This window comes from Eurosta solidaginis, chromosome 2 (genome assembly GCF_040869045.1).
Source record: "Eurosta solidaginis isolate ZX-2024a chromosome 2, ASM4086904v1, whole genome shotgun sequence".
NCBI classification, from domain to species: domain Eukaryota; kingdom Metazoa; phylum Arthropoda; class Insecta; order Diptera; family Tephritidae; genus Eurosta; species Eurosta solidaginis.
In genome coordinates this window covers 211,809,608-211,832,364 of record NC_090320.1, presented here as the reverse complement: position 1 = coordinate 211,832,364, position 22,757 = coordinate 211,809,608, and positions in this window count along the sequence as shown.

The following is a 22,757-nucleotide window of genomic DNA, read 5'->3' as shown; positions in this document are numbered from 1 at the left end:
GTAATCCGAATAATATTTATTCGGATTTTTTATTCGTTTATTGGGATAGTACTATCCGGATAGTACTATCCGAATAGTGCGCACTATCCGGATACTTCGAATAGTAAAATAAAAGACATTGCGTTTATGTTACGCTCATCGCTTGTGCAGATGAGCATGCACATATATTTATACGTACATATATTTATGTGTGTATAGATGCATATATGCAAATATTTTTGTTTGTTTGGGGTTGCTTTGTTAATATTCATTTATTTAGTTACATATATTTACGTAACCAAAGTTGTGCTCGAGGCTTAAGCTAGAAATAGTTATCGGGGTCGTTTACAACTGTACTGATCATAGAGCTTTGTTTATTAGTAAACAGGTGTGGAAATGGTAATATGGTAGGGATTTTTGTTTCCTATATACATACATATATACATATGTATGTATGTAAGTTGTATGGAAAATTTTTGTTTTGATATCTTTTGGTTTGTATAAACATCTAAATGGTCACCATTAAAAAAATAAGTTTACATGTCATTGTCAAAATTGTATGCGAAGTCTGATGGATCAAAAGTTATTTAAGGTCAATGTTAACTTAATGAAAACTTTGGAAAAAAAATTCCTAAAATAAAGTTTGAAGCAATCCATTTTAAACGTAACAAAATTCTAGTGGAATTAGTGACTAGTTTCAAAAACGGCTGTCTGTCTGTTTTTGCGCTCCTTAAAATTTTGATTGTCTTTGAACGCGTTAAACGCTGTAATATAAACACCCAAATGTACATATAAGCATATTCTAACATATGTGCATGTTGTATTCTTGCAGATTCCTTTGAATCTAATTTAAATAACTTTTGATCTATCAGACTTCGCAAAAAATGTTCACAATGACATGTAAACTTATTTTTTTAATGGTGACCATTTAGATGTTTATACAAACCAAAAGATATCAAAACAAAAATGTTCCATACAACTTACATACATACATATGTATACATGTATGTATATGGGAAACAAAAATCCCTACCATATTACCATTTCCACACCTGTTTACTAATAAACAAAGTTCTATGATCAGTACAGTTGTAAACGACCCCGATAACTATTTCTAGCTTAAGCCCAAAGCACAACTTTGGTTACGTAAATATATGTAACTAAATAAATGAATATTAACAAAGCAACCCCAAACAAACAAAAATATTTGCATATATGCATCTATACACACATAAATATATGTACGTATAAATATATGTGCATGCTCATCTGGACAAGCGATGAGCGTAACATAAACGCAATGTCTTTTATTTTACTATTCGAAGTATCCGGATAGTGCGCACTATCCGGATAGCGGATAGTACTATCCGAATAAACGAATAAAAAATCCGAATAAATATTATTCGGATTATTTGAAACGAATAAATTTATTCGTTTATTCGAATAACGTTTATTCGGATATAATTCGAAAATAATCCCACCACTAATATATTGTTTGGACTGCGGTGCGGTGGAGAATTCAGAGGATTCTGCTATGAGCTGTATGAGCTTTTATGCGAATTAAGACTCGGGGGCTAGGTTGGCTGGTCCAATTTGAGCGGTGAGCAAGTTCTAAGATCTAAGATCTATTGGATGACAATTTGTGATCGGTCGCAGCTGTTAGGTGGGGCGAAGCACTGCTACAACAACAGCAACAACATCTATTGGAATCTCCGTTTCCCGTATACCAATATTATCGAAATTTAAGCATTTGTGGAAAAGTGAACAGTACCGCCCATTGTTCTATATGATCACTTCATTACAGATCTCTTTTGTAATCTTTTCAAAGCTGTTTTCAGGAAAATTTCGTGCTTCATAAGACTATCTCCATATCTCTTCGGGATTAGGAATATTTTAACACGGAATTTTTTTAATCACTTCCGTATATTTTTGGGATTGTTTGGTGATAATTTTGGGTTAATTTAGGGATATTTGGGGAACTTTTTGCAATTGCTTTTTAGTTCTTTACATCATTTAGAGGTGGTTTTGTCATAGTTTCGTAATTGTTTTCTGGTAATTTTGAGCTATTCCAGTTTCCCGAAAAAATTCAGGACATTTTTCGGAATGTTTCTGCATAATGAAGACATTGGTTTTGGTTTCGATTCAGCACTATTTTGAATTGAATTCGGTACCGTAAATTGAACCATTTTGGTGATATTTCTAACTTATATCGAGGTTGTTTTCCAGGCGATTTCACGATAACTTGGCTATAATTTCAAAAAAGATTCCCCAGATTCCTATGGGATTAAGCTCCTTGAATTTCTATATGATTTTCCAGGCTATTGCGGGAAGGCAAGACGGACGATTTCGATAGCATCTGACTCTATTTCCGGATCCATTCCGAATCAGTTCTAAGCTATCTGCGGGTTATTGTAACTATTTAAAGTGTCATTTTAGGATCATTTCCAGATTATTCTCTTAGTGATCTAGTGATTATCACCTGGTCGTTTCGGTATTGTTTTCAAATTAGTTTTCGGTATTACTTTGGGATAGCTGGGAGTAATTTAAAAGTTTGGTTGTTTAGCAAACTTCTGGTAGCACTATGTATTCATTCAGTCTATCTGAGGCTTGTTCGAGATCATTTATTCATATGTATGTTGGGACTTTCAGCTATTTTTCAAATATTGCGTTTGGGGCTGAATAGAGTTTTTATGCGAGATTATTTTGAGATTATTTTCGCGATCATTTCAGAACTATTTTGGGACTTTCCTTTATTCTTATTGGAACAATTCAGGATTTATCTGTTTAAGATACTTAGATATCAAAGACTCACTATTTAACTGTAGTATTTTTTTCGAAACCCACCTATGTAAGCAGGGAAAGAGGTGGCGTCAGTTAGCGCAACGATGAAGCAATTGTCGCGGCTTGTTAGACCCTTGTTGGGCGGCCGTAACCGTTTAAGGGGTTATGCGCCTATTACGTAAGTAAGTGTGTATTGTGTTGCCGTGAGTTTACTAAATTATGTTTACAGGTTCAGATGGAAGGCTGTGGAAGGATTCTAGTTACAATTTGATTGTGATAAATTCCTCATGTGAATGCTTTTCCGATTAATACAATACTTATTTGATTTGTATTTGCCGCACTAAAAATTTACGAGTTTAATAGAACAACTAAGACTGGGTTTAGATTGTTCTGATGCACCGGAAAAATATAAGTGTCGAAGTTAATTTTAACTTGGTTAAACTATTTATGTATATTGAAAGTTGGAAACCAATGCTTTTTCGAAGACTTCTATAGTAAAAGGAATAACAAGAATAATACAAAGGGCTTGATTAGCTACGAAAATGATGAAATTGGGATGCATAAGTAGCGATATAAATTATATAATCAATACAAATATGAGGAGTTAAATTCGCAAACTCTACAACTGTAAGCGTACCCCACATCCCCCTGCCTTAAACAACGAATGTGTACTTGTAATAAATGATTCCACTTGACGGCATTTTTTTATGGCCATTGAAAAATATATTTCACAGAGCATTCTTAAGTCGCATAATTAAAATAAAACATTTTGGTTTGTTAGTAAAATTAGGCTGGCGTGTAAAATATAGAAGAAGAAAAAGAGAAGTAGAAAGTGAAGCTTATTATAGCATAACGAATTTTATTTAAATGAATAAAGCGCGTTAGTTTCTATGTGGTGGGTGAAAGTGATAAAGCAAGGGAACAGTCAGTGAGGTAAGTGGTAAACAAGGGATAAGGCAATGAATGCAAAAGTCATTTATATTTCTGAACAACACCAACACTTTTCAAGTTAAGATGAATGAGGTGACCAACAAGCGATTAATATAATGACCTTTTCTTCCACTCGTTCTCTTGAGAAACAAGTTAATTTGAGCGCTTAGAATTAGGGCTATACATAAAAAATTAACTTCTGTGATGCACTTGCAGTTATGCCCAAGTTTCCGGTAAATTCTAAGAATATATATATATGTGTAGGCATGTACAACTCTCTAGTACCCACCAAAAATTTTAGCTTCATTTTTATTTGGTAAAAATTTATATCAAATTAGGACTCAAACCGTAAGCAGTTCAAGGTGTACGATATAATCTTAATGATAAAACTGTTTTTCCATACTTAAGTCATCAGTTATAAAGATGATCTGAAAGATGCCGTATAAGTAGCCCATATGCAATAAAGCTTAAGGGGTATTTAGTGTTCTTACCGCTCCTTTTTAGGAGCTGGCAAATAAAGTAAAGGTAGGACACGGCCTTTTTGGAAATGTAAAGTTTTGCTTTTCTTATTCTTCTTCTGCATCTCGGACGCCAATTTTGCTAGAGCATGAGTTAGGAGAGGTAGAAGTAGTTACATACTATGTTATTGTTGTTGTTGTAGCATAAAAGATACTTTCCGAATATTATACTCCTTGCATTATCGATGTTGGTGCTACTTTGTTGGATATAGTTCAGGTACGATCCGGTAACAATCAGCATTTAGGTACAGGTCTGACTATTTAGGAAACTTTAATAAGGCCAAATTTAACCCTTTAAACTATCCCTTAGTTCTATTAATAACTTGGGGTATACAAAGCCTCGCGTGCTCAAGAAACAGGATTTTCCACTGTCAGGTGAGGTTGATAGTTGCGTTGCAGAAGCTATAAATCGCGCTGAAACCCTATAAGAAGATTGCGCTATATAACCCTTTGAATCATTGATTATTTTAGTCGCCTTTTACGACAGACATATGCACTTGCTTATGGTATGTTCTAATCCCCCTTTCCGCTATTAAGAGCTTACATCGATATTCGGGTAATTAACTGGAGGGTATCAGCTAGACAGTATTTTCCCACCATATGTCGATACTTTTTTATTATCTGCATCAACTTAGAATATTTTATTCCTCAACCTATTTCAAGGGGGAAAAATGAGCGAAGTTTCATGAAATTATTGGGCAATGAGCTTGCTCAACTCTGTTCAGCAAAAACCCATAACCCTATCTGTTCAAAAACTAATCTGGTAAGTTTTTCAACTGGAGCCGTTCTATGGTGAACTGGCTATCACAAAAAATATGCTTGGTTAAATTGAAACTGTTGTTTAATATGCAAAGGAGGTATGCGAGAAGAAATTTGGTCATCTCTCGAATCAGCAAAAGTATCTTCGAGAATGGTGAAAATTCTCTCGAAATAAAAACCATGTCCATCTGCTTCAAGAAATCGTGACGGATCAAGGACACGTGGGTCCCCATAAAAGTGGTAAAAGTAAAGCTCCTAAACTATGGCACCAGCTAAATGGAAGCAAGGGAATTTACCGGATTAGACTTACATCGATTTGTTATCGAAAATTATAGATTACTTTCGATTGTCGAGTTTTAAATAGAGTGTTACCGAAGAGATGATAAAATTGATGCCAAAATAGTCCATAATATGTATCGAAATGGTTCCGGAAATGGCCCCAAAAATAAAGAATTGCGACGCAGAGTGATATTTTTTGGTTTAAATGTAAGGAGTAACAATTATTTTTAGATCCTTATAATGATATTGTAACGGATTTTTTTGTAACTCTGCTTATTTATGTTAAAGTTAGAATCTCTAAACCGTCATATAAATAACTCCAATATGCAGTGTTGAAAACTGGTGTTTATTTAGCCTACTTTGGGAGTAGTACTTCACTATTAACTTGATTTGTAGTGAGTTTAGATCAAACTGATTATTACTCCTAAGCTTTCGCTGCTTTTATACACTCTCCTAAGGTCTAGACGTTTCACAAACATGCCTACTAGAACAAGTGTATCTCATGCTTGGTTATTTAGCTATATACATTTATATCTGTAGTTTATGTCCTAGCCATATGCGTGTATGTGTAAGTACCAATTTGTGCTCTTAGATGCCAGGAACATATATGTATGTGAAATAATTTCTCTGCTTCAAGCTGCTGGTTATGTGTATGAAATATTCTTCATTGCCTTTTACATAAGTGTGGCTGCTTTCTTTAATTTGTACATCTACGTAAGTGTGGCTGCTTGTTGTTTTTGTTGTTGTGATTATTTACTAACATCATAGTGATGCTAATATTCCCCACAATATTATAATGTAAAGTTTAGACTCTTACAGAGCAGATGCGAGATTTACAATTTGCAAAACCTATTTCGTTGCCAATACAACTCTCCAAAAAAACCTAAAGCTATAAATCCCACGAAACGATCTCAGTTAACAGTGACAAAAGATATGAAAATAAAAACTGTTTACTGTGAAAGACCGAGAAAATTTAAAATAAACATATTTCACTCAGAATCCTTCCATCTACCTAATTTTTCGTTATTATTTATAGCCGTTTATGTAATTTTTTGTTGGGAAGTTTAGTACAGAGCACACACACACACATTTATACCTTTTCAATACAGGTGCAGATTTCACTTTAAACTGAACGTATTCAAGACAATGTTGGCTATATTTATGTTGCAACTTTCCCGTTTTTACCCTTTCTTTATTATCTACCTTCTATGTATATATTCTTATAGCTATTTTTTATGATTTCATATCCTTCATCTACATTGTTTTTGAGTTTCTTCAACAGCAACTGCACCACGAAAGTTATTGTTAGAAAATTTGCCACTCAAACAAAGCAAAACTTTTTCACGGGCATATGACTTGCTGCGCGAACATACAAGTTTGAAGAAGACGACAAGTGATGACAGGCGGTTGGTGGCAGGGTCGTAGGTAGATTTCAACTTAGAGTGGGAATTGCTTTCGAACTTTCGAATACTCTGTTAACGAATTGTTGTTTTCCCGATTGCATTAAATCTTGACAAGCAATCAAGCTCATAAAAATATGGCCTTTGGAGGTATGTAATGGTAGTTCTTGGAAATGTTCTGTTTACCTAATAAGACATGTGCCTTAGTATTTCAAGTGCTTGATATTCAATTTGTTTTTATAAGCTTTTATTTACTATCACTTGGCTGTTGTCTGTAATCAAATCTTGCAAGTTAAATTTGATACACTTCCCGGTGTCCGATTGAGCTGAAATTTTACACACACTTATAACTCCGATGACAATACAATATTACTCTTCGAGAATTCGATAAATTAATCGATAACAGAGTTATCTGTAAAGATTTGTATTCACAAGGGAATAAAAGCCTAAGTCCTCAAGAAAGCAGGTAACTACGCTTTGTTTGGGTATGCAACAAACGCAGAAGTTAGGCTGTTATCGCTAAAAGTTGCATACTTTTTGTTGCATACATTTCTGCGCACTTGATTTTGTTTTACAGATTATTGGCGATGGAACGGAGCTGAGATCTGCACTAAGCAGTTGTAGACTGAACGCGACATAGGCAAAGTCACAATAAAGTATGATTTTAAGTTAGTTAACACTTGAATAGAAGAATCTGACTGTTCAAAGTTGACTTCGAAGAAACCTTGTAATGTGGATGCATTAAAATAAATTAGATTAAATTAAATTTACATTAGATTAAATTTAAGAATAAAGCTTTTCTAAGAACGAGCTTCTATTACTTGTTAATAAAAAGAACTAAAAATAAAAAATTTAATTAAAAAAAAAAAAACTTTTTTGTGGTTTTTATATATTAAGATTACTCAGTTAAGCAATATAAAAAACTAGCGGGCGTGGGGCGTTTTCAAAGCGCTTTGTATGGAGACAGTGATGTTTGTAAATTACCTTGATAGGCCCGACTTCTCTATCGTAAATTTGATCTTGAAAATTTAATAAAATAATTAAAAAAAAATTTAAGTTCAACGGTTTTATTGAAAACAATATTTACATGAAGTAAAAATAATACTAAAAGCTAAAAAATAATTAGGTAGGTTCTAGGTACAAGTCATCACACTCCTCATCAATCTAGGGCATTCATTAGACAACTAAATATAAGCGTAGGGCGCGTGAAATTTCTAAAAATGTGAAGTAAAAATTATACTAAAAGCTAAAAAATAATTAGGTAGGTTCTAGGTACAAGTCATCACACTCCTCATCAATCTAGGGCATTCATTAGACAATTAAATATAAGCGTAAGGCGCGTGAAATTTCTAAAAATGTGAGGCTAGCATGACCTGATTAAGGTTCAGTTGGTCATATATATGACTATCAATAGAAATTTGACGGGTCCAATGCTTTTATTTAATTGTCTGATCAAGGTCCTAGATTGATAAGGAGTGTGGTGACTAGTACCTAGCACCTGCTTAATTATTTTCTAGCTTTTAGTATTATTATTACTTCATGTAAGTATTGTTTTCAATAAAACCGTTTAACTTAAAAAAAATTTTTCATTTTTTTATTTTCAAGTTTTTAGTCTTTTTTTAATTTAGTGACTCATTATTACAGGGACTCTTTCCTGACAATTTGTTACAGTCTAAGTCCTCAATACATAATCCTTCCAAAGACTTAACTCGACTATGCACCACGTATGCTTGTCCCTCCTCCAACTCCAAAATATTTTAATGTCACTTCTACCGGACTGTATGTAATATTTGTTCCAAATATGAACCATATCGGACATCATAGGTCATGTATTATGTGTTCCAAATATGGACCAAATTGGACCACAAATACGATTTTCTATTCTTGTTTGTATTAAGAGTGCCAAATATGAGCCAAATCGGACCACAAATACGATTTTTATGAATATCTCGATCCCTGCGCCACCTATCGGCGATTTTTTCTTATTATTGCATTGTAATCGGGTTCTGAACTATATTCTAAGTTTTTTCCTAGGTCGCTTTCTATTCTTGTATGTATTATATGTTCCAAATATGAGCCAAATCGGACCACAAATACGATTTTTGTGAATATCTCGATCCTTGCGCCAACTAGCGGCGGTTTTTTCTTATTATTGCACTGTCATCGGGTTCTGAACTATATACTAAGTTTCAAGCTTGTAGCTTATGGGGAAGTTACTTAAATTTCAATTACAAAATCGTACCAGCCAGCCATCCAACCAGCCTGTCAAGTCAAGCTAAATAAAAACGTTTAATAAAGTTGATTGGCGCAAATGGACTCCTAAACAACTGAACCAATTTTGAATTTGTTTTGCATGCCGTATGTTGTTTAATCTATCTTGAAAGATAGGATAGGTTTTATCTCAGTTTATAGCACAATATTATTTTATAGCCATTTTTTTTATTTGTTTATACGTTATAATAAAATGTTACGTATAAGCACCGCCACTGACATTTTCAGGGGTGCGGATATACTTCCGTGTAATTGGTTGGTGTTTAATTAAACAACGTGCTTATCAATAAAAAATATTGTAGCGAATGATATCAAGTATAGCACATCACCAGGTCCACCGAGAGGGTAGAGGAGGGGGGTTTCTGAGGGGGCCCGCAATTTAGAGGTACTATGACATTTTTTTTTAAATCAGGAGAGTCTTTAGTTATTCCATGTGCAATTTTTAAGCCGAATTTCAAAAGTAACGAAAATCTGCATTTCGTTTTAATATTATAGTGAAGTGTGAAAAATAAAAATCTATATTGTAACGAATTTACTGCGAATCCTCCTATTTGCGACCCTCTGCCAATTTCGAATCACAAAACTGTTGAATAAATAACTCCAATATTATATAATGGAAAAATGGCCTTTATTAAAGTACTTCACAATAACACTTATACTTTGCGACTAGCTTGCTTAATAACCAAACTGACTGATAGCTTAAATGAAACTGATCTCTCGCCTCCACTGTTGTCGCCCTTTTATACTGTCCGACCTACTCGTTGCATAATATATATAAAATGAAAGGCTAAAATGTGTGTTAGTTGGTCGCCGGTGTTTCACACAAGTTGCGTAAGCCTCACGCGGTGGTTGCGATCGACGAACAGGGTCTTGAGACATAGGCTCAAACGTGGACCCGAGTACCCCTAGAATGTGTTAATAGAATATGGATAATAAATGAAAATTGTTGATGGTAGTTTAGCAGAGGGTAATTTTCATACCCCTGGGTGACTAGGGTCTCGAGATATAGAACAAAACGTGGGCCAGTGAATATCTACCTAGACAGTGTTTATACATTATGAATATCAAATGAAAGCTGTTGATGTGTGCTTTTGTACAGCGTAATATATTATTCAGAGACGGACCGGGACTGGGATTAAGACCAGGACTGGGACTGAGACTCGGAGTGGGATTGAGACTGGAATAAAATACGTACCACCCTCTGGGACAGGCAATAAGGGATGCAGAAAAATGAGAAGGAATTGAGAGAAGAGAAAAGAGAGAAGGAGATTGAGAAAGTGATAGAATGAGACGAAGATGGAGATAGATGAAGCGAAAAAGAGGGAGGGAGGAGTGAATAAAAGGATTAGGAAAAAGTGAAGAGGGGGGCAGGGCAGAGTCAGACGGAAAAAGCTTATTAAAATATATGCAGGTAGGCCAAATTTAGGGCAGGACAACGTCTGCCGGATCTTCTAGTGTGAATATATATTATAAAATATAATTATACTCAGCGTGCTTTGCACAGAGTATATTAATTTTGATTGGATAGCGGTTGGTTGTACAGGTAGAAAGGAATCGAGATAGATATAGACTTCCATATATTAAAATCATTAGTATCGAAAAAAAATTTGATTGAGCCATGACCGTCTGTCCGTCTGCCCATAACACCATAACTTGAGTAAGTATTGAGATATCTTCACCAAATTTGGTACACGAGCTTACCTGGACCGAGAATAGATTGGTATTGAAAATGAGCGAAATCGGATGATAACCACGCCCACTTTTTATATATAAATACCTTTTTGGAAAACACAAAAACCTGATTATTTAGTAAATAATACACCTAGAATGTTGAAACTTGACGCGTGGACTGATATTAAGACTCTTGATAAAAATTTGGAAAAATTTTTTTAAATGGGCCTGACACCACCCACTTGTGATAAAATCAAGCTTACAAATATTCTTACTCATAAACCAAAAATCATTAAACCTATCGTAAGAAAATTCGGCAGAGAGGTTACCTTTACTATATGGAATGCTTTGAAGAAAAATTAACGAAATCGGTTAAGAAGCACGCCCACTTTTATATAAAAGATCTTTAAAAGGGTCGTGGACGAATAAAATAAGCTATATCTTTGCAAAAAAGCGCTTTATATGAATGGTATTTCATTTCCCAAGTGGATTTATAACAGTAAATAAGAAAAATTTCAAATTTTAAAAAATGGGCGTGGCACCGTCCCTTTTATGACTAAGCAATTTTTTATGATGGCCGCCGTGGTGTGATGGTAGCGTGCTCCGCCTACCACACAGTATGCCCTGGGTTAACACTCCGGACAAAGCAACATCAAAATTTTAGAAATAAGGTTTTTCAATTAGAAGAAATTTTGGATCGCCCCTCGGCAGTGTTTGGCAAGCGCTCCGGGTGTATTTGTGCCATGAAAAGCTCTCAGTGAAAACTCATCTGCCTTGCAGATGCCGTTCGGATTCGGCATAAAAACATGTAGGTTCCTTCCGGCCAATATGTAGGGAAAATCAAGAGGAGCACGACGCAAATTGGAAGAGAAGCTCGGCCTTAGATCTCTTCGGAGGTTATCGCGCCTTACATTTATTTTTTTTTAATTTTGTATGATTCGGGAGCAATGACTCGAAGAAAAATTTACATAAGGTTACAAAATTGGGTACGCATATTTTATTATAGCAGGATATATTTCTAGAAAAATGGACGGGACCGATTAAATACCACGCCGACCTTTATATAAAAGATTTTTAAAGGGTCGTACATGAAAATAATAAGCTATATCTTAGCAAAAAAGAGCTTTGTATCAATAGAATTTTACTTTCTTAATTGAGTTATAACACTAAATTGGAAAACACCAAACATTTATGAAAATGGGTGTGGCACCGCCCCTTTTATGATTTGGCAATTTTCTATGTTTCGGGAGCCATAATTCAAAGAAAAATTAACATATCGTAATGAAGCTGTGTACCCATATTTTCCTTATAGCAGAAAATATTTCTAGTAAAAATGGACGGCACAGGTTAAATACCACGGCAACTTAGATATAAAACAAATTTAAAAGGGTCTTACACAAGAGTAATGAGCTTTAACATAGCATTATCAAGTTTTACTGTAAGAGGAAATGGGGAGGCGGTGACACGTGTTATGTCGAAAAGTAATTTATCTGAAATAAATTGTACAATTGAAGCTCACGCTGTGTTTGTAATGTTCGGTTACGCCCGAACTTATACACCTTTACTTTTTTTTATAAATAATTTTACATATATGATTCAAGGTTCGATTCGATGTCAAGGCAGAACAATAATTTTTTTCTAATGATAATTATTGTTATTTTTCTAAATTTGAAAAATTGTATTTGTTTTTTGAATAGTAAGTAGAAATATTTCAGGCAACCTGCCATAGCTGCGCAGATGGATCCATTTCGAAGGGTGCTAAGCCTTCATCATCAGTACGCTTTAGGCACGCTGCGCTAACCATTTTTTGTTTGGCAATTGCATTTGGCAAATTGCTATTTTTTTTCCTTTTTACCAAATATATATATTCAGTGTTGCGCCATCTGTTGCAAATCACTGATAGTGCTGGATTTTGTTTATTGTCAATTACTTTGTTTGAAATTCCCAAGTGCTCATGGTTTATCAACAATTGTTTTTGTTTTTATCGGCCTATTGATAAAGGAATAGAAGTAGCAATTTGCCAGTCAAACAAACTATCTCTGTATAGCTAAATGGTTAGCGCAGCGTGCCTAAAGCGTACTGATGGTGAAGGCTTAGCACCCTTCGAAATGGATCTATCTGCGCAGCTATGGCAGGTTGTCTGAAAAATTGTCTACTTACTATTCCAAAAACAAAACACAATAATTTTTCAAATTTAGAAAAATTAAAAAAATGACAATAATTATAATTAGAAAAAAATTATTGTTCTGGCCTTGAGCTCGAATCGAACCTTAAATAATTTATCAATAGGCCGATAAAAACAAAAACAATTGTTAATTTGACATATACTTCCTTATTTTGCCTATTTTATTTTGTGAGTCAAATGTGACTCATGACCGTAGCAAAAACAATTTTGCTTACCCTCACTCCACTGGAAAGAGCAGGTGGAAAATGATTTAAATTATATTTTACTTAGCCAGTTAACCCAGCAAAGAGGCGACAGGCGTGCCTTGTTGGACGGCCATAACCGTTTTAACGGTTAAGCGCCAATTAAATTAATAAGTAGTTGTACTTTCCCACAAATAATTTTTTGAACTTAAGGGAATTTAAAACTACCTTCGCTCTGGACGAAAAAAATTCCGCCTTATCAGTTTTCCATCATACCTGTCTTGATAAATGGCTCAGAGCCATGGACGGTATAGCGGATTTTGGAGTCTTCGTGTGAAAATTTCGGTGGAAGATTTATTTTCTTACTCGTGATGACAGCGGTGTGTATGGAAGGGGGATAAATTGTGAGCTGTTTGGGATTAACGATGTCATGAGCGAAGTGCAATGAATAAAAGCTCAAAGACTTCGGAGTTTATAATGAGGCAGCGGGCTCTTCTTCGACATCCTCATGCATACGTCTACGATTATTTGGTTGATTGTTGCTTTGCTTCTTTTCATATTCTCGTAATTTTTATTATGCTTTACTCTTTGATGTTGAAAATTTTAATAACAATAAAATCAAAAATTTCACAACGGATATTAAAAAGTATCTGAAATGAACTTTAAAAATGTTGCAAGGAATCTATTTTACTTGTTTGCTTTTGTTTTATTTTGCATTTGAATTATTTAAGTTCCACTTCCGTAGTTGTGCGTGCGTTGTAGCGCGTACGCTTTGTTCAGCCATTTTACGCTGCAATGAATTATTGTTGTTAAATTTTTTAGTCAAACCAACTGTCATAATTGCTTAAGGTGTCTGTGAATAATAACACTTTATTGTATATTTTCGTACTTTTTTACTGACGCTTAAAATATGAGGAATGGTATGGAATATTTCATAAATTAAAACCTGGATTATTTTGTCCATTTTCTCGTATCACAAAAAATACAAACATAAATGCTCCATTCGAAAACTTTTATTATTAAAATGAAATTTTAGTGGCTAACAAAAATTGGTTGTCATAATCGAAAAAATAGCAACAGAAACAAAAAGGCAAGTTTTGCAAGCAGTACGTCCCGATGGCAACACCTCAACGCATAACACCATTGAAACTTGACGAAAAAATCCGAGTTTTTCGATTGCTACTCCATCGGTGGTATCGCCTAGCGATTTTTTTTTTTATATTCTATTAAAGTCTAAAGCAATGTATATACAAGACAAATTTTTTCCAGCCTACTTAGATTAAGCGTAACTTACATATTCCAGGTTATGTTAGGTTAGGTTAGGTTAAAGTGACCGCCTCCGCTGCCTAAGCGGAGATTTACGTAGATCGTTGTGGCCCGTTGCAATACCACGAAGCAGTTCTTGTTTCCATACACGCATAAAGCTTATCCAGTGCACATTCCTAATATAGCGCAGAATTTCATTTATATTTGCGGATTCTAGCTCCGCAAAGCACCCAAAGTAGAGACATCGGCACCTGGTCTTCGACAGTGCGGGACAATGGCATAGATAATAGCATACTAATTCGAAACAAATTCTCTGAGTAGTGCTGGATCTAAATACGACTCTAGTTTCAGATTTGAATTTGCGAAGGCAAATTTTAGCAAACTTAATTTGGCTTGGCCTAAATACGGTGTAGATATTGGCCAAAATTTTTCTGACTTTTATACCATCATTTACGGTATTTTGGAAAAACACCTACCTAAACGAAAACCTGTGTCTACAAAATCAGTCCAAATATGATTCACTAAAAGCTGAAGTCTTTAAAAAAACAGAAAATCTCGCTTCTTCAAATTACTCAAAAGGTCGGGCTCTCACCCCGATTACTTGCAGTACTATATTTTGCGTGATACATATTTTGAATTAAACAAAAAATGCTATAATATACATCTGCAAGATGAAAAAGAAAATAACTTGCAACCCGAAAGCCTTCTATGATTTCGTGAGCTCTAAACGAAGGGTTAAAGGGTTTCCATCTGCTCTAAAATACCAGAATGATTTATATAGCGACTATCAAGTTATTGCTAACTTCTTTGTACAATTTTTTAAGTCCAACTATTCCACTGAACTTAACTCTTTTTCGAATGAATATCCATTTCAACTTAGCTCATTTAAGACAACTAATATTGCAGCAATATCTCCTAATGAAGTTTTCTCATATTTAACGTCGTTGAAGGAATCTTAGAAGTACGGTCCTGATTTGATTTCCACTGGCTTTCTTAAAAAACGCACTGAACACATTTATCAGCCCCTAACTGATTTATTCAATCTGTACCTAAAACGTGGAGTTTTTCCTTATGCTTGGAAGGAATCTTTTCTCATACTCCTCCACAAAAGTGGCAGTAGATCGTGTGTAGAAAACTATAGAGGAATTGCAAAGTTGTCGGCCAGCTAACTTTTTCCATTTCTACTTGGATTGCAGATCCGCAACATGGATTCTGTAAAGGCAAATCTACCATTACTAATCTACTTGAATTCACAACTCATGTTTCTAATGGATTTAGAGAAAATCTTCAAAACGATATTATTCATACCGAATTCAGTAAACATTTGACAAAGTATCCCACTCGTTACTTATCTACAAGATGGATCGGCTTGGCTTCCACCCTGGTCGCACCCAGTAGATCTCATCGTACCTCTGCGGTCGAAAGCAAAAATGTCTCTTTCAAATGTCATCGATGTTCCCTCTGACGTCCCACAGGGCATTCATCTTTGTCCAATTCTGTTCTTGCTATTTATTTATATCAGTACCACTATAAAATACTCCAAAATCTTAATGTGTGCCGATGGTGTAAAACTTTTTAGGTCTTATGCGTCTATCGAAGAACGTCCCTTGTTTCAGGCGGATTTAAACTGCCTAGTTACTTGGTGCAACGTCAATCCAATGCCGCTGAACCTCAATAAATGTAAATGTATTCGCCTCTCTCGAAGATCTTTTCCAGCAGCTTCTTACGTAATTAATAATTTTTGTCTTGCATCGTTTAATTATTTTGTTGATTTGGGAGTTACGATGGATACTAAACTTAGTTTCAACCTTCATATTATGGCTACTGTCAATAAGGCTGGAGGTGTTCTATCATTCGTGAAACGATGGTCTAAAGAATTTAGTGACCCTTATGAAACTAAAGCCCTTTTTACCCAATTAGTTAGACCGATACTCGAAAACGGATCAATAGTCTGGAATCCGCGATATCAAGTTCATGCGGATAGACTAGAGTCAACACAGAAGCAATTTTTAATTTTTTAAGGAATTTTCGTTGGGACTCTGGGTATAGTCTTCCACCTTATACTAGTCAGTTAAAGCTTATCAATCTTCTAACTCTCACAAGTCGTAAAGAAATTGTAGGTGTACCATTCATGGCTAAACTATTGAATGGACTGATTTCTAGCCCCTTTTTTGGACGAAGTAAATTTCAATGTCCCATCACGAGCACCACATCTTCTTTTGTGGTAGTGTAGAACTAACTTTGAATTAAATGAACATTTTTGGTGTTTGTCTCATGATTTTAAAACTCATTCTAGTTCATTTGATATAACATCTTCACTTTTTACCACAAAGAAAACTGTCCAATCCTATTTTAACTCGTAACAAAAACAAATAAAAACAAGTAAGGACTGACCTCTCTTGAATGGGGCTGAACAATAATCTTATCCCATTCATAACCTCCAAATAATGCGCTGTATAAGATAGGAAATATATAGTGAACAGATGAACATACCTAAACGATTTTAAGATAAATATAAAAAAATGGCAAAAAACCCCCTTATCTGAAGGATCGGTTGTATGGTATATATATTATATATAGCTCCCATCGAAATTATTCTTACAGGAAGTCTTCTATGATATATTAGAATAAAAATCACCAAGTTTAAAGTTTTTATATAGGATACTAAGGGAGAAATGGCCAAAAATCTTTCTATCTGAACGATCGGTTGTATGGGATAGGTATATATAGTACATATAGTTCCGATCAAAGTGATTTTTTCAGGAAATCTTCTATGTTATATTAGAATATATATCACCGAGCTTCACGTTTATACATTCTAAATTGCGACAGGAATGACCAAAATCGTTTTATCTGAACGATCGGTTGTATGGGAGATATAGGTTATAGTGGTCCGATCCTACCGGATCCGACAAATGTCTAATATAATACAAAAATACATCCTTGTGCCAAATTTCATTAAGATGTCTCAAAATTTGAGAGACTAGGTTGCGTTCAAATAGACAGACGGACGGACGCACAGACGGACATGGCTATATCAACTCAGTTCGTCGCCCTGATCAATTCGGTATACTTAATGGTGAGTCTATCTTCTATATTCCTCAACATCGGACCAAAGTTAATATACCATTTCGTGTTCATGAAAGGTATAATAAAAATGTTACGTAATAAAAAGTTCACTTACTTGCAATGTTGTATATGCATAATTTCTAACTGTTATTTATAATACTCAGCTGATGATTTTTATTCTGTAGCTGAGCAGTTTTAGACCTCAACGCTTAACAAATAGCCGCCTATCAACAACTCGGCAAAAACAAATCCGCGCGTCGGGCGCATGCGCTCCTCGCGTCGGTTGGGGGGGTCTTTGGAGGGTATTAATCCGTAGGGTATTATTATTATAATGCTTTACGCTTTCTCTCTCTTTCTTGTCCCTGGAGCTGCCACAGAAATTATTTGTTTGCAGACCCATATGAGCCCAATGGGCGCACATAAGGAAGTGACCAATTAGAATATCCACTAATAGGATAATAGAGAGGCAGTGATTAAGAAGTATGACCGATTGGGATCTCTTTTCATCCAGCTTTGGCTAGATTTGCCTGTACATCCTGCATGTGCGTTCCATGGCCCATCTCGCGTTAGCTTCTTCCGCGAGCTTTGATCGCAGCTAGTAAAAAAAAAAAATAAATGTAAGGCGCGATAACCTCCGAAGAGATCTAAGGCCGAGCTACTCTTCCAATTTGCGTCGTGCTCCTCTTGCTTTTCCCTACAAATTGGCCGGACGGGACCTACATGTTTTAGGCCGACTCCGAACGGCATCTGCATGGCAGATTAGTTTTCACTGAGAGCTTTTCATGGCAGAAATACACCCGGAGCGATTGCCAAACACTGCCGAGGGGCGACACCGCTTTGAAAAATTTTCTTCTAATTGAAAAACCTTATTTCTAAAATTTTAATGTTGCTTTGCCCGGGGTTGGACCCAGGGCATACGGTGCACTAGGCGGAGCACGCTACCATCACACCACGGTGGCCGCAGCTAGTGCTTGAAAGTATTCAAACGGGGATTCACCCAGCAAGCAGAGGTGACTTTTTGTAAGCTGGTGCCTTCACTTGCTAGCCTATCAGCAGCGCATATTATGCTCAGGTTGCACTTATCCGCTAGCTTGGTTAGAGCTTCCCTGCACTTTAACGCCACAAGTGACGCTGTATCACTACACTGCAGGGATTTTATGGTAGCGTGGCTGTCGGAAAGATGGAAACAGAGTTATTCACCGGCAGGTTGATTAAAAAGAGAGCAGCTTCTCAGATGGCTATAAGCTCAGCTTAAAAAATACTGCAGTGGTCTGGTGAGCGTGGGCATTTATTTTTATTGAGTTTTCTTGAGAAAATTCCAATGCATACTTTGTTGTTAAGCTTAGAGCCGTCCATAAAAACGCCTCCCGTTCCATGCAATTTGCCCACTCGCTTCTCTCTGGGATATTCATGGAACATTTCTTTTCCCAGAAAGGGGACGGTATTGTGTGGTCTATCTTTAAGAATATATAGGGCATATCTTCCTACCGTCTTTTGGTATGAAGACTACCTTAGTCTTGGTCCATTCCGTTGGGATATAGGTCAGGCTGATGCATGCTTTGTAGATTTAAGCTAGTAGCGAGCTTATAGGGTCGCTCGCTGCTTGCAGTTCTGTGGAGAATTTTCCATCCAATCCTTGAGATTTGTGGGGTTTAAAGAACTTGTTTTTCCCAGATAACTCCTTTTTTGTTGACAATGTGGTCCAAGGGTCGAGACAGCTCGGAGTTAGATCGCGGATATTCCCGGTTAATGCTTAGTCTATTTAGTTACAATAACCCCATTAATTTGTCGCCTGTTTGTAGCTGTAAACCTTCCTTTTGGACGACATTAATATGCGCTTGCATATAGCATTATTTATTAAAATACACACATAGGAACATTTACGCAACAAAATCTGAATTTATGAATTAGTTTGTAAGCGCATTAAAAATTTATATATGCCATTTGCTTTGGGAAAGTTTTAGATTATTTGACCAAAATATTTCACATCGCGTTTCGTTGCACAAGGAAAAACGCTTACAAAAATGTGAAGCACTCCAAGCCATAGAAATTAGGGTGTCCGTTATATACCAGTTTGGGTCTTTAACACGAAGCTAAAAAATTATTTATTGAGGAGTTGCGTGCAAAAATTTGATGATCCCATTTGCGTATAACAGCTTCATAGCAAGAATAATTCCAGTTTTTGCACGCAACTAAACAAAAATAAATAATTGTAAGGTGCGATAACCCCCCAAGAGAATTTAGCTCGAGCTTCTCTTTTCCAATTTGCGTCATGCTCCTTTTGATTTTTCCTACAAATTGGGCGGATGGGTCCTACTTGTTTTATGCCGACTCTCAATGGCATCTGCGAGACAGATGAATTTTCACTGAAAAGCTTTTCATGGCAGAAATATACTCGGAGTGCTTGCCAACCACTACCGAGGGGCAACCCGGTTAGATAAATTGTCTTTTAATAGAATAGGGGTAGGCGGACCACGCTACCATCACACCACGGCGGCCACCGCACGAAACTTCTCAATTATTATTTTAAACTGTGCCAATGTCAATTAAGGGTCAAACCACTAAGATGGTGGACACTGACATTTGTAAAATAATTTTTGTGGCATCATTTAAACTTTGCATCACTCTTGATGAATTGTGAATGAAGCGAACTAGCTAAAATTTTTAATTTCAATCATATTGGGGTCACCTAGAACATTTATTAAAAAATTTTGAAAAATGTTTGATTATTGAGCAATTCCCCAAAATTCATAAGTTGTAACTCAGCTCATAATTGAGGCATTGCAAAATAGCTTAATTTACCGCCTTAACCAATCTTGAAATGAGTCTTAAATTATTCCAAATTAATACGGAAATTATTTCGAAGTGATCAAAAACGATATCCGACGACATCCCGAAAACTGCGCAAAAGTATTTCGAAAATGGTTCCTAAAGCAGATCAAATTCTACTCAAATGGGTTCAAATTAAACCAGAAACATTGCAATAGTAGCGCCAAAATTTTCTCGAAGCAAAAGGAATTAAAAGTCCGACAACAAGCCCAAACAGAGTTCCGAAATGTTCGCGACATAAAACTAATTGAACTCCAGATAACCTCGAAAATAGTTGTAAAGAAACGATGTAAACGACTTTTTATTACTGTTTTGCATTTCAAATTAACAAATTTGTAAAGTAAATAAAAAAAAATCTAAATTTAAAATGAGTAACCACAAAAACTTATCTACCTTTTATTTCGCAATTTCGAAAGCCTGAAAAACATCAAACACCTCCCTAACATTTCAAAGAAAAAAATTACATTATACTATAAAATTTTCTTCATGGTAGCATTTACGGACATTACTCAATAACGATAGCATTTTTAAGTAACTCATAACTGCAAAGCGTTATAAAAATGGGAAGCTGGACGTATATGGGCTAATAACCAACCGTGCTATTATTAGACCCATTTTCTCCAGATACTAGATTCCGTTAGTAAATCGCATGAAATTTTGCATGGCTGCTATTATAGGACGACTAAACACTATTACAAGTTTTCAGGCTGATAGGTCTCCTGGATGCGACAGGAGAGACTGTTGCGAAAACGCAACGTTGGGAGAAACGCTGCAAAATGTGATGCCCTTCAATAATCAAATTAATTCCCAAGTCTAGTCAATAATGCTTTTGAAAATGTTTCTTATTATAATTAACATAGATTTTCCTTACAGGCCAATTTGGTATGATATTCATCAAAACATGTTAAGTGTAGTCCCAAATTGCATTTTTGACATTCATAAAAAGTTTGCGAATGGCATTTGGCACAACTTTTACGTTTGTTGCCTATAGGTTTCGCGGAGTTAGAAGAAGATACACTGATTTCTCTGGTTCACTACTTTCTTGAAAAACTTTTTCGCAATATAAAAAAGCAGAGATAATACGATTTCCGTTGTAAAAGCAATTTCAGACATAGGATAAGTTTTCCATACATTAACAGTTGTACTGGTCACTGAATTGGTCCATAGGGGCCACAACAAATTTTCTCCACAAATACCAACATGATAGTTAGTTACTGAATTATCATGTTGATCTACTGCTCGCATATGTTGATTATAGTCATTTATAAGTCCAGGTTTAACAGTCACGTTTTTCCTCAGTTTTAGACCAAAGGTGTGATTCTGTACATGATCAACCATTCTGAAGTTAGAGATTACTGTTACTTCAGCATCATCTTGCCATAGAGCAACAAAAATCTTGTTATTTATTTTGGAACAGTTGTAAAATTCATGTTTCTTGAGGTTTCTGCCAGATTTAAGCATTTTTTCAGCACATCTAAGATGATTTGCGCTAAAAGTTCCAGTAGCTTTACATTTTTTTTCTTTCAATAAACAAAACAAGTTATATAATGAACAGAAATGACGTAAATAAATAACGTGATGATCTGGATTTGTAAGGTTTTCTCGCAATAATAGAACGACCGCTGCTCCTAAACCTATTTTCCTTTCATATGGTACCATTGATCCTCCATACGGTGCTACTGCATACAAATAACCAGTGTTTGAACAAAGAGACTATTTCTTGAAACCAAATCGAATTGGTTTGTTTCGAATGAACATTTTGCAATAGTGTCGACCAAAACATGGTATAATTTGTTTATAAATAGACAAAAACCTTTCGAAAACGCGGAACTGCATATACTCGTACTTACGAATGCGTCAATTAGAGGATGAACTTTAGCAAATCGGTCTGTAGCATCAATGTCGTTATTATCCATTAAATGGACAATCTTTTTTACCAATTGATATAACGATATTATTCTGATGAGCATATATGTTTGTATTCACGACGAGAATTTCCATAATCCATTCATTGTCGAAAAATTGTTTAAATACATAATTAAAATGATGATTCTCCGCTTCTTTGAAAAATAAAGTATTAAATAAATAGAACCAAAATATTAAAACCCACTCATAGATGCAACGATGTTCTTTTTTAGCGGTGCAACTGCTGTTTCATCATGCGGTCCGAATTTGAAATCAATACGTTTGATTTTCTTCCATTTGGTTGCACCGAAATATTTTTCTGCAGTATGATTGGTGTTTTTTCCAGAACAAGATGCTCAATCGCCAGGTGTTTCATCTGATTCAATCTCGACTTCTAGCTCTCCACATACATCCTTCATAGTTGGCACATCTGTTAAAACAATTCATTATCATCCATAAGTTCTTGATCACTCACTGCATCAACATCTGCTGGTGGAGTGGTAAGAACAGTAGTTATTTTTTCAATTTTCAATCTTCCTTCGCTTACCAAAAACCGATGTTTCTTCACTTGCACCCTCACTGTCTGATATATTAATGTAGGAATCAATTTGCCCAGTGGTTAAAAATCCCTTCGATTCATTGTTTTAAAATAAATATATTACGAGGCTAACCAAAATACAAGCAAAGAAAATCAAAAACTAAATACCCACCATATTTTCAGAAAACGATGAAA